General features: G+C 26.0%; 1 long non-coding RNA gene across 2 annotated transcripts; it reads right to left on the bottom strand.

Moving 5' to 3' along the window:
* On the bottom strand, positions 1–1632 carry LOC111035105. 2 transcript variants are annotated; one of them, XR_002604613.1, is made up of 4 exons: positions 1373–1632; positions 730–823; positions 569–660; positions 1–38 (listed from the first exon to the last, which is right to left on the bottom strand). It is a non-coding gene; the product is annotated as an uncharacterized LOC111035105 (long non-coding RNA). The 2 variants fall into 2 exon arrangements; XR_002604614.1 differs by lacking the exons at positions 569–660; positions 730–823.
* Between the last annotated feature and the right edge of the window lie 7386 nt (positions 1633–9018).

Here is a 9018-nt window from a genome sequence, read left to right on the forward strand (position 1 = left end):
TATAGCTCTGACATTACCTTGCTGTCATATTTTTAATGCTAGACGAACAAATAATATATCATTATATGATGAGGATTTATGCGCAACTCGTTGGACTAGACAATACTATTATAAAAACCAACGCGTATTTAAAATGCCTACTACTACTATAGAACATTCTATTAATGAGGTGACGGAATGTAATAGTTTGACAGTAATTAAAAAAAAACCCAAGAAAAAGTTAACATCACATGACAAATTTCGCCATACAACCATTATAGGAAGTAAAATAGCTGATCTTCTTTCAACGTTATCTACAGAAAACTTTGAAAAGAAAATTGATCAACTAACATACATGTATAACGCTTGGAATAAAGGAAAAGAGTTATCCATAAAAGTTATTGATGAAGAAGTTATCGAAGAGATAGAATATGTAGACAATGCGTGCAGTATGCAAGTAGACAATAACTCAGATACTGATGGTAAGTAGTCAAGAGGTTTATTGGAGTGGACACATGGGTTTTGATATTTCTATGTGGTACAATCAATATTTAAATAATAACTAAAATGTATAATTTGATGCACTCACATTAGATTTGATTGAAGAGATAGAATATGTAGACAATGCGTGCAGTATGCAAGTAGACAATAACTCAGATACCTTAGAGAACATTGTTGATACTGAAAGTAAATATTATTTTAAATAGAGGGGAGCAATATCATACAATTATAAAATGATAAACTATGTACTATGTCTATAGCAGATTTAAAGTCCATTAAACTGCCTTCAAAAATGAAGATATCTGGACATCCCAAAGGAATTACAAAGACAACAATTGGACTTCTGAAAAAGAAAAAAGGACTACCTATATCATTCAGAATGCAGAGTACTGAAAAAAAACAAAAATTATTATTGAAATGGATTGTTACAGATGAAAGTATTATGACCAAAGCGTTATATGATAAATACATCATTGATGACACAGATGTATTATGTCAGCAAGATAAAATACACTGTGGGATTTTAGAGGAAGACGTTAAGTTAGATATAGTTAAATGTTTTTTCTCCAATCAAATGTGGAAATCATTATTAAACAGAATAAAAATAAAGCGGAAGGAAGTAGTTTGGATTTGTCCAACTTGCAAAGAAGACATTGGTTTACAACAATCAATATTATGTGATTGTTGTTTGACTTGGTTTCATATAAAGTGCGATTTAAGTATTAAACCTAAACCTAAGAGGTCCGATTGGTATTGTTCTGAATGTTGTAAAAAGAAATTGTAATGTAATATGTAAATGTTTAATGTGATTATTTATATGTATAAAAATGAATTATTAGAATGATGGTTAAGATCAAGATTAAGTCGATTAACACAGGTAAATATACTATACCTTCGCTTCAATTATTTAACACTTGTAATAGTCTTGTTTTTCTTCCTATTATTTCCATTATGTTCTATAGACTATAATGTGTCAATGTGATTATTTATAAATCGTATAATTCGTACACCTAAGTTGTAATTAATTTACGCAGGATTTGATAACAACTGATAACAGTGATAACATCGTGGCGAAAATATTAAGTCCCCGCGCATGCGCAAAACAGTGTCCGGGTACGTATTAGATACCCGGTGTCCGGGTCTCTAGCCACAGCGTTTACTTAAAGTGCTTTAAAAATGAAATAAAGTTAAAACATTATACAATTTTGTTAACTATTTATTTGTTTCTTGTATTCATTGACATTTTTTTTATAATGAGTTCGTCAAACAAAAGAAAACGTTCTTCTAATTTTAGTTTTTCAGATAAGGAACTATTATTGAAAATTGCGCTTTACAGGAAAGCAATATTGGAAAATAAAACGTCCAATGCTGTTACCTGGAAAGATAAAGAGAAAACTTGGTCAGATATTGCTTTAGAATTTAATAGCCAAACTGGTGGTTCGGTAAGTACCAATAAATTATATAGAATACATTTTTCTGTAATTTAACTAAAATGTTTATTTTATTGTTGATGCTATATTATCATTATTATTTGTACAGCCTAGAGATGGAAACAGCTTGAAAATGAAATATGAGAATATTAAAAAATCAATGAGGTGCCCAAAATCAGCACTATTTGTGACTGGTGGAGGACCAGCTCTTAGGATACAAGAACCATCATCTGATTATGAGGCAGAGTTATTTAGAACCATACAAGTTTCGGTCGAAGGTGTACCCTGTGAAATTGATTCAGATGCTATTGATAGTAAGAAGTTTATATATTTGTTAATGAAACTATTATTTTATTAATTATTTTTAAACTCAAAATAGCAGACATTTCAAATACCATGGTGGTAAATGAAGATCATGATCCTCTCTTATCCCAATTACAAGAGTTTGAATATAATGGTATGACTGATGAGGATGATGTTGAACAACCATCAAATACAACATTTTATTCCTCAAATGTTGATGATGGTAAGTAAAACAATAGTACCTAATTAAAATATGTTTATTTATAATATTATAATATTTATAATATTCAAAACTTCAATAACCGTCTCTTTAGATAATCGAAATCGGGCTTTAAAATCGTAATCATCCCATTTATTAAAATGATCGATCCTACATCTTATAGTATAAGGTCTTCGAACATAGTTCACATACATGTTAAATTCATCATCGTCATCTTCAAAGAGTATAGCATGGTCCATGATGAGTTCCATGATGGGTATTGACGTATTGTCGTAACTCGTATTGAGTATAAAGTACAGGTATAAAATAATAACGAGGATAGAAAGTATTGAGTATAAAGTACAAGTATAAAAAAATAACGAGGATAGAAAATGTCAAATTTGCATATATTTTGTTACCTGATTTTTGTTGGTAAAAAAAACAACAATTACATAGGTATTATGTAGTTTAACCGGCAGTTATCGGTTTAATTGGAGGAAATATTAGCGATTAACTTAACTGCTAGTTAAGCCTTTCAGTTAGCTTAATCGAGGTTTGATAAACAGTTTAACTGGGACATACATTTAACTGTCAGTTAAATCTCACTAACTATCAGTTAAATATGATTGAAAAACCGGGCCTAAACCAACTAAAATAATTTAACTAAATAAATTTAGTACATTCAACCATAATTAATTTTGTCACATATATAACTCTAAATTACAGTTGGTTCAACCATAACAATTGTTAAACCAGCTATTTAGTTTTTTCCATGCATTTGTTTTTAGTTGAAATAATTAAACAACTAGGAACACAAAATATGACTTTATCTGAAAGTTTTTGTTTAATAATTAAATTAGAAGAAAAAATAAACATTATAAAGGGGCAAAATTGAAAACAAAATATTTTCTCCAAAATCAAGGGCCTAAAAGTATTACATAAAATTAGCAAAGTATTATTAGGGGAAGTGGAAGCAGTTGAACTAGATGAAAACTATCATGACCCAATAAGTTCTTTTAAATTTGCTCTATCACTCAACGAAAAATAACGATCTATTTTAACAAATCATATTTATCAATCATCAATAAAACACCTTTATTAATAAGAAAAAATAAATTATCAAGACTATAAAAAAAATATTAGGTCTATAGAAATTGTATTTAATTAATAAATAGAAAATAAACGTTTTGATGATTTTATAAATCTGATTTATTAAAATGATAATTTTATTTTCAGTTATTGTATTAAAATGTTTATTGAACGAATAAATCATTTGTTAAGCTGATATAATATTTTATATTAAAAATTTTAGAATTGCCCAAATTTTCGCGTATTTTAACAGCCGGTTCCAGCAACACTGATAATATTTAGTATTATACAGAGTGTGAAATCGTGTTTTTCAGTTTTTGAATAGGAACTATACTGAACAGTTAGAAAACACGATGATCCATCTATATGTTCGCAACATATAAACATGTTTGTATACCTATAGTCTTATACTTAAATTTCAAATAACTGAATAAGATTTTCTCATATTTAATGTTCTTATATAAACAGTACATCATACTGCGAGCACACAGAAAGTTACTAGTAATAATTATTACTTAATAGTTAATACCTATTAAAAATATTTTGTCACCGTCATCTGTCACAACTCGCAGATTTGCGAAAAATCGAGAAAAATCGCCGAAGCTGCTTTATACAACTGAATATTTATACATTATTTCCACAATTCAACTTACTATAGCCACTAAATAAGTACCTTATTTTATTTTTAGAAAGATAGATTACATAGATAATAGTTACATAATTTATAAGAATGCATTTTTATTTTGTTTTATTTAGTTTTAAACCAATACCTGTAATATAATAGTTCTAACTTAGATAAAATTAAAAATACAAAACTTATTTTTTCATTTACTAAATGGTTATATAAATTAAAATAATAATATAATAAAACAATTTTATACCATAATAATATTTATTTTTTCTAATAATTACAAGGTATTTATAAAAGTTAAATATTAAATATTAAATATATATTTATCTACAAGGAAAATGATTTGTTTTCTTTGTAAAACTAATGCCAAAAATCTCTCCTCTCTTGCAGTACATTTTAAAGTGTTTCGTCCATTAACTCCTTATAGCACTTATGAATGCTGTGAAAGTCCTTGTTCACATATTTTTTCATCATTAGCAAAATTTAAAAGACATGTTATTAATAAGCATTAAAAACAAAATGCAATTTCTAGTACTAACCCCTCATAAAGTTCTCAATGCTTATTGGAACAGTGTACCAGTAATAGTGACAATGAAAACCCTGTGGCATTGAATATAATTCTGAACAAGAAACAATAGAAAATGTTTTTAACTATAATAAATCTATTAATAATATTTATAAACTAGATATTGATTTTGTTATGGGTTTGCACAACAACAACAATTTTAATTTTTAAAACATTGTAATTCAAAGTGAACTAAAAGAAAAAATACTAAAACCAATGTCCCTTATGCTTAGTGAAATAATTCATATTAATATTCAAGAACCAATAATAAAAGGTAAATTTCATACTTTTTCTGTACTTTTATCAGATTCGTTTATTCACTGCAGTAATAAATATGATTTGAATAAGTGGTTGATGCAAAATGATTATTTAGATAATTTGGAACAATTAACTATTAACAATGAGGTTTGTGTGGTCCAACATGATGGTAGTGACTTATAATGAAGCAATTACAAAAAGGGTGTTATTACCATTGAGATTTCAATTTCAAAAGTTTTTTGAACACGGTGATAATTTTCAAAATATGTATGAAAAAACTATAGCTTGAAACCAAAATAATTCCAATACTATTACCAATTTTATTCAATGTGATTTATGGAAAAATAAAATATCTCAAAACAATCAAAACCTTACATTTCCTTTTTTTTTGAATTGTGACAATCTAGAAATTAACCAACCCATTAGGTTCCCAAGCCAATTACTATTCAATATCAACAATATACTACAATTTCCCATTGAATGATAATAATTCTTTGCTATCTCATATATTCTTAGCGTCGTTAATAAAATCAAAAGATATCAAAAAATTTGGAAGGTTTGAAAAATCTCATAGAAGAAATTAATTACTTAGAAAAAGAGGGCATACAAATTAAAACTAAAAATGGAAATTTTTAAATTTATTTTGTACTTGGATTAGTATTAGGTGATAACTTAGGAGTAAATACAATTTTAGAATTTCGCAAATGGTTTTCAACTAACTATTTCTGCCGTTTTTGTAAAGCTCATAAATCAATTATCCAATCAATGACAACCGAGGGTAGAACTTTAATGCTTAACAATGAAAATTACTCATTAGATGTATTACAATCTGATTTCAGGTAAACTGGTATTTATCAAGAATCCATTCTAAATAATATAACTAACTTTCATGTAACTAAAAATTATATTGTTGATATTATGCATGATTTACTTGAAGGAGTTTCTCATTATAATGTTTGTCGGTAATGTAAAGCGTGTGATCTACTATTAATAGGTAACGGATAATATGCCTTTTGAGACTAAATACACGGCGATAATGTACGATAGCGTCTTGAAAAAACCGATTAAATAAATAAATATATCTTAATAAATAGCTAACAGGTCATCAATGTTTATGGTCAATATTAAAATTTAAGATATTAAGAAAAATGCACAGGACTTATGAAAATCTATTACCAGCCATTTAATTGAATGTTGGTACCGCTCAAAAAAGACTAGAAATAATTTATTTATACATTTTGTGGAAGATATAAAAAAAGTTAATGTTTAATAAAAATAATATTGTAACTATTATCATATTTTGAACACAATTTATATATTTTGAATTTTTTACTAATACTAATTGTATGATACTTGTTTTGTGTACTTTAATGTATTAAATATAGTTATTTTTTTAATTGAATAATAATATAATATAATATAATATTAAATATTTATTTATTTATCTACTGTTTTATCGGTAGATCACACGCTTTACTACGGCGGACCCGACGATCACACGCTTGACCAATGCCTATTTGTCACATATTTAATTACTACATATAAAAAAAAAAAATTATTAACTTTGAAAGAACTTAATTATAGAAAAAGTACATTTAATTATGGGTTATTAGAAATTAGAAATTATTCACCACTAACACTCGATGTACACTTAAAAAAATTTCTATTAAAAATGCCAGCTCGTGAAATGTGAACATTTATTCATTATTTTTCATTAATGATAGGAGATCTAATACCCCTAGATGATGAAGTATGGATATTCTTTATAAATTTTGTAAAATCGATTGATTTGCTATTATCCTACTCTTTTACTGAAGATAAAGTCTTACAACTTCAACAGTTAATAAAAATAAACAATGATAATTATGTTAGATTATTTAATGATACCCTTAAACCAAAACACCACTTACTAGTACATTATCCAACAGTTATACGACAATCTGGCCCCCCAAGACAATTTTGGTATTTTAGATTTGAAGGGAAACATAAGAAGATGAAAACATATGTAAGAGTTACATCATCTCGAACAAATGTAACATTAACAATATCTGAAAAATTCCAATTAAAATATTCTTATTTTCTTATGAAAAGCCCAAAGTCTGAACTAATTGTTTTTGATAAAAATGAATTAACTATAAATGAAACAGTCCAAAATATAATTTTTAACAGAACTAATTTGCAGGTAGTCCAATAAAAAATGTACAAAGAAATAGATTATAGCGGCACAACATAACTATAAAGAAAATTTATAATTAATTCAGGGTACTAGTCAACATTTTATCTTTGAAATAAGTGATGTTCTTTTAGTAATCAAAAATAATAAAATTTTGATATTAGCTAAACAGTGTTTATTAAATAATTTAAATGAACATTATCTAGCTTATGAAATACCTAATGAATAAAAATAACCTAATGAGACACAAATATATGATGAACTATAGTGAAACATTAATTTGTCCACCATTAAATATAATTAAAATATCAAATGAACAAACATTTGTACGATTAAAAGAATTTTTTAATAGTAATGTAGGTACCTATAATATAGTTACTTTTATAAAATATATATATACTAAACTTTTATAATTACCTTAAACATCAAGTTTCTTTTTTAATTACAATTTTTATCACTTAACATAACTAAAATTTGTCAACAAATGTATTATTATAAAAAAATATTTACTTAAATTTCATTTTTAAAATACTAAATAGCAAAATACAGTTCAATATGTTAACTCAAGAAATTATATGGCCAGAAAATAGTGTTGATTCTGAATGCAATTTTTGTAGATATTGATATTAATTATAATTTGACTACCTTGGACAATGTAAATATTCCTGTAATTAATAAAGAAAGTATACAAAACCAATCACCAATACAACTGGTATGTATAATTTGAATTGTTAATGTTTTATTTTACAAAACTGAAGGAAAATATTTTATTTGAATAGTTATGTTATAGGATAATACTGATTTTAATCATCTATCTTCAGTTATAATGATGCCTAGAGAAGAAGAAAATCAACTAAAGTCAATATTTGTAAATTGGAATTTAGGCTTTTTTATAGAAACATGTTTAGGTAAGTTTATAGCAAATAATTAAAAATATAATTGTTTAGGTGTTCAAAATTTAAATTCATTGAAGTGTTAAATGAAAATATTAAAAATACCTATAGGTAGGTAATAGGCAAGTACCTCTTAAATTTGGTAATCAACACTAATGTTGTTGAGTTTACAGCGTTCTTCCACTTTCCATTCAAATATTATGTACTATAATTACAATAAAAATAAATTTGTGTTAATACAATTATAATATATATTATATTTATATTATATAAATAATATTAACTGATATTATAATCAGGGCTCGGGACTTATAACATTAAATCAGGGCTTAAAACCGTTCTCAATAAAGTCGGTAATCGGCTCCGGTAGGAGCCGAAAATTTTTGAAAACCGTTAACCGGTTATCGTTTTACTTTGATATTTTGGTAACCGGTAACCGTTTCTTTAAAGATATTTCAAACACTATGATAACCGTTAATCGTTTAAAAACCGTTGATAAGATTTTTTGGTAATCGGTTACCGGTTAAAACCGGTTTTTAAAAATCATGTTTTAAAATTTTTCAATCATATTTTTAAAATAATTTTTTCTGACGTTAGTTAATTATAAAAATTAAAAAAAATCTATCAAAAATATGAAGACTCTATCTATAACTTCAACAAATTTTTTTAGGCCATTCGTGGGTACTATTATTATTACAAAATCAAAAACTTAATATGCTTTAATTTAGTAAATTTCCTTCAATTTAAATATTTATTTTTTTAACTGCTTTAAAGTTTAAAACATATGATCAAGATAATGGCGATCTTAATAAATCAAAAAAATAAATTGCATAAAAAAATTGTATTGTTATAATTTTTTTATTTATAACCGTTAAAAACCGAAATTAAATATAATAATTTTCCCAGATGACACTAAGAGTGATACATTGACACAGAACTTTTTGGTTATATTGTACAATGTATATATTACAGTACTCCAAAACCTGGGTCTGCAGAT

This window comes from Myzus persicae, unplaced genomic scaffold, assembly GCF_001856785.1.
Source record: "Myzus persicae strain clone G006 unplaced genomic scaffold, MPER_G0061.0, whole genome shotgun sequence".
Classification (NCBI taxonomy): Eukaryota; Metazoa; Arthropoda; class Insecta; order Hemiptera; family Aphididae; genus Myzus; species Myzus persicae.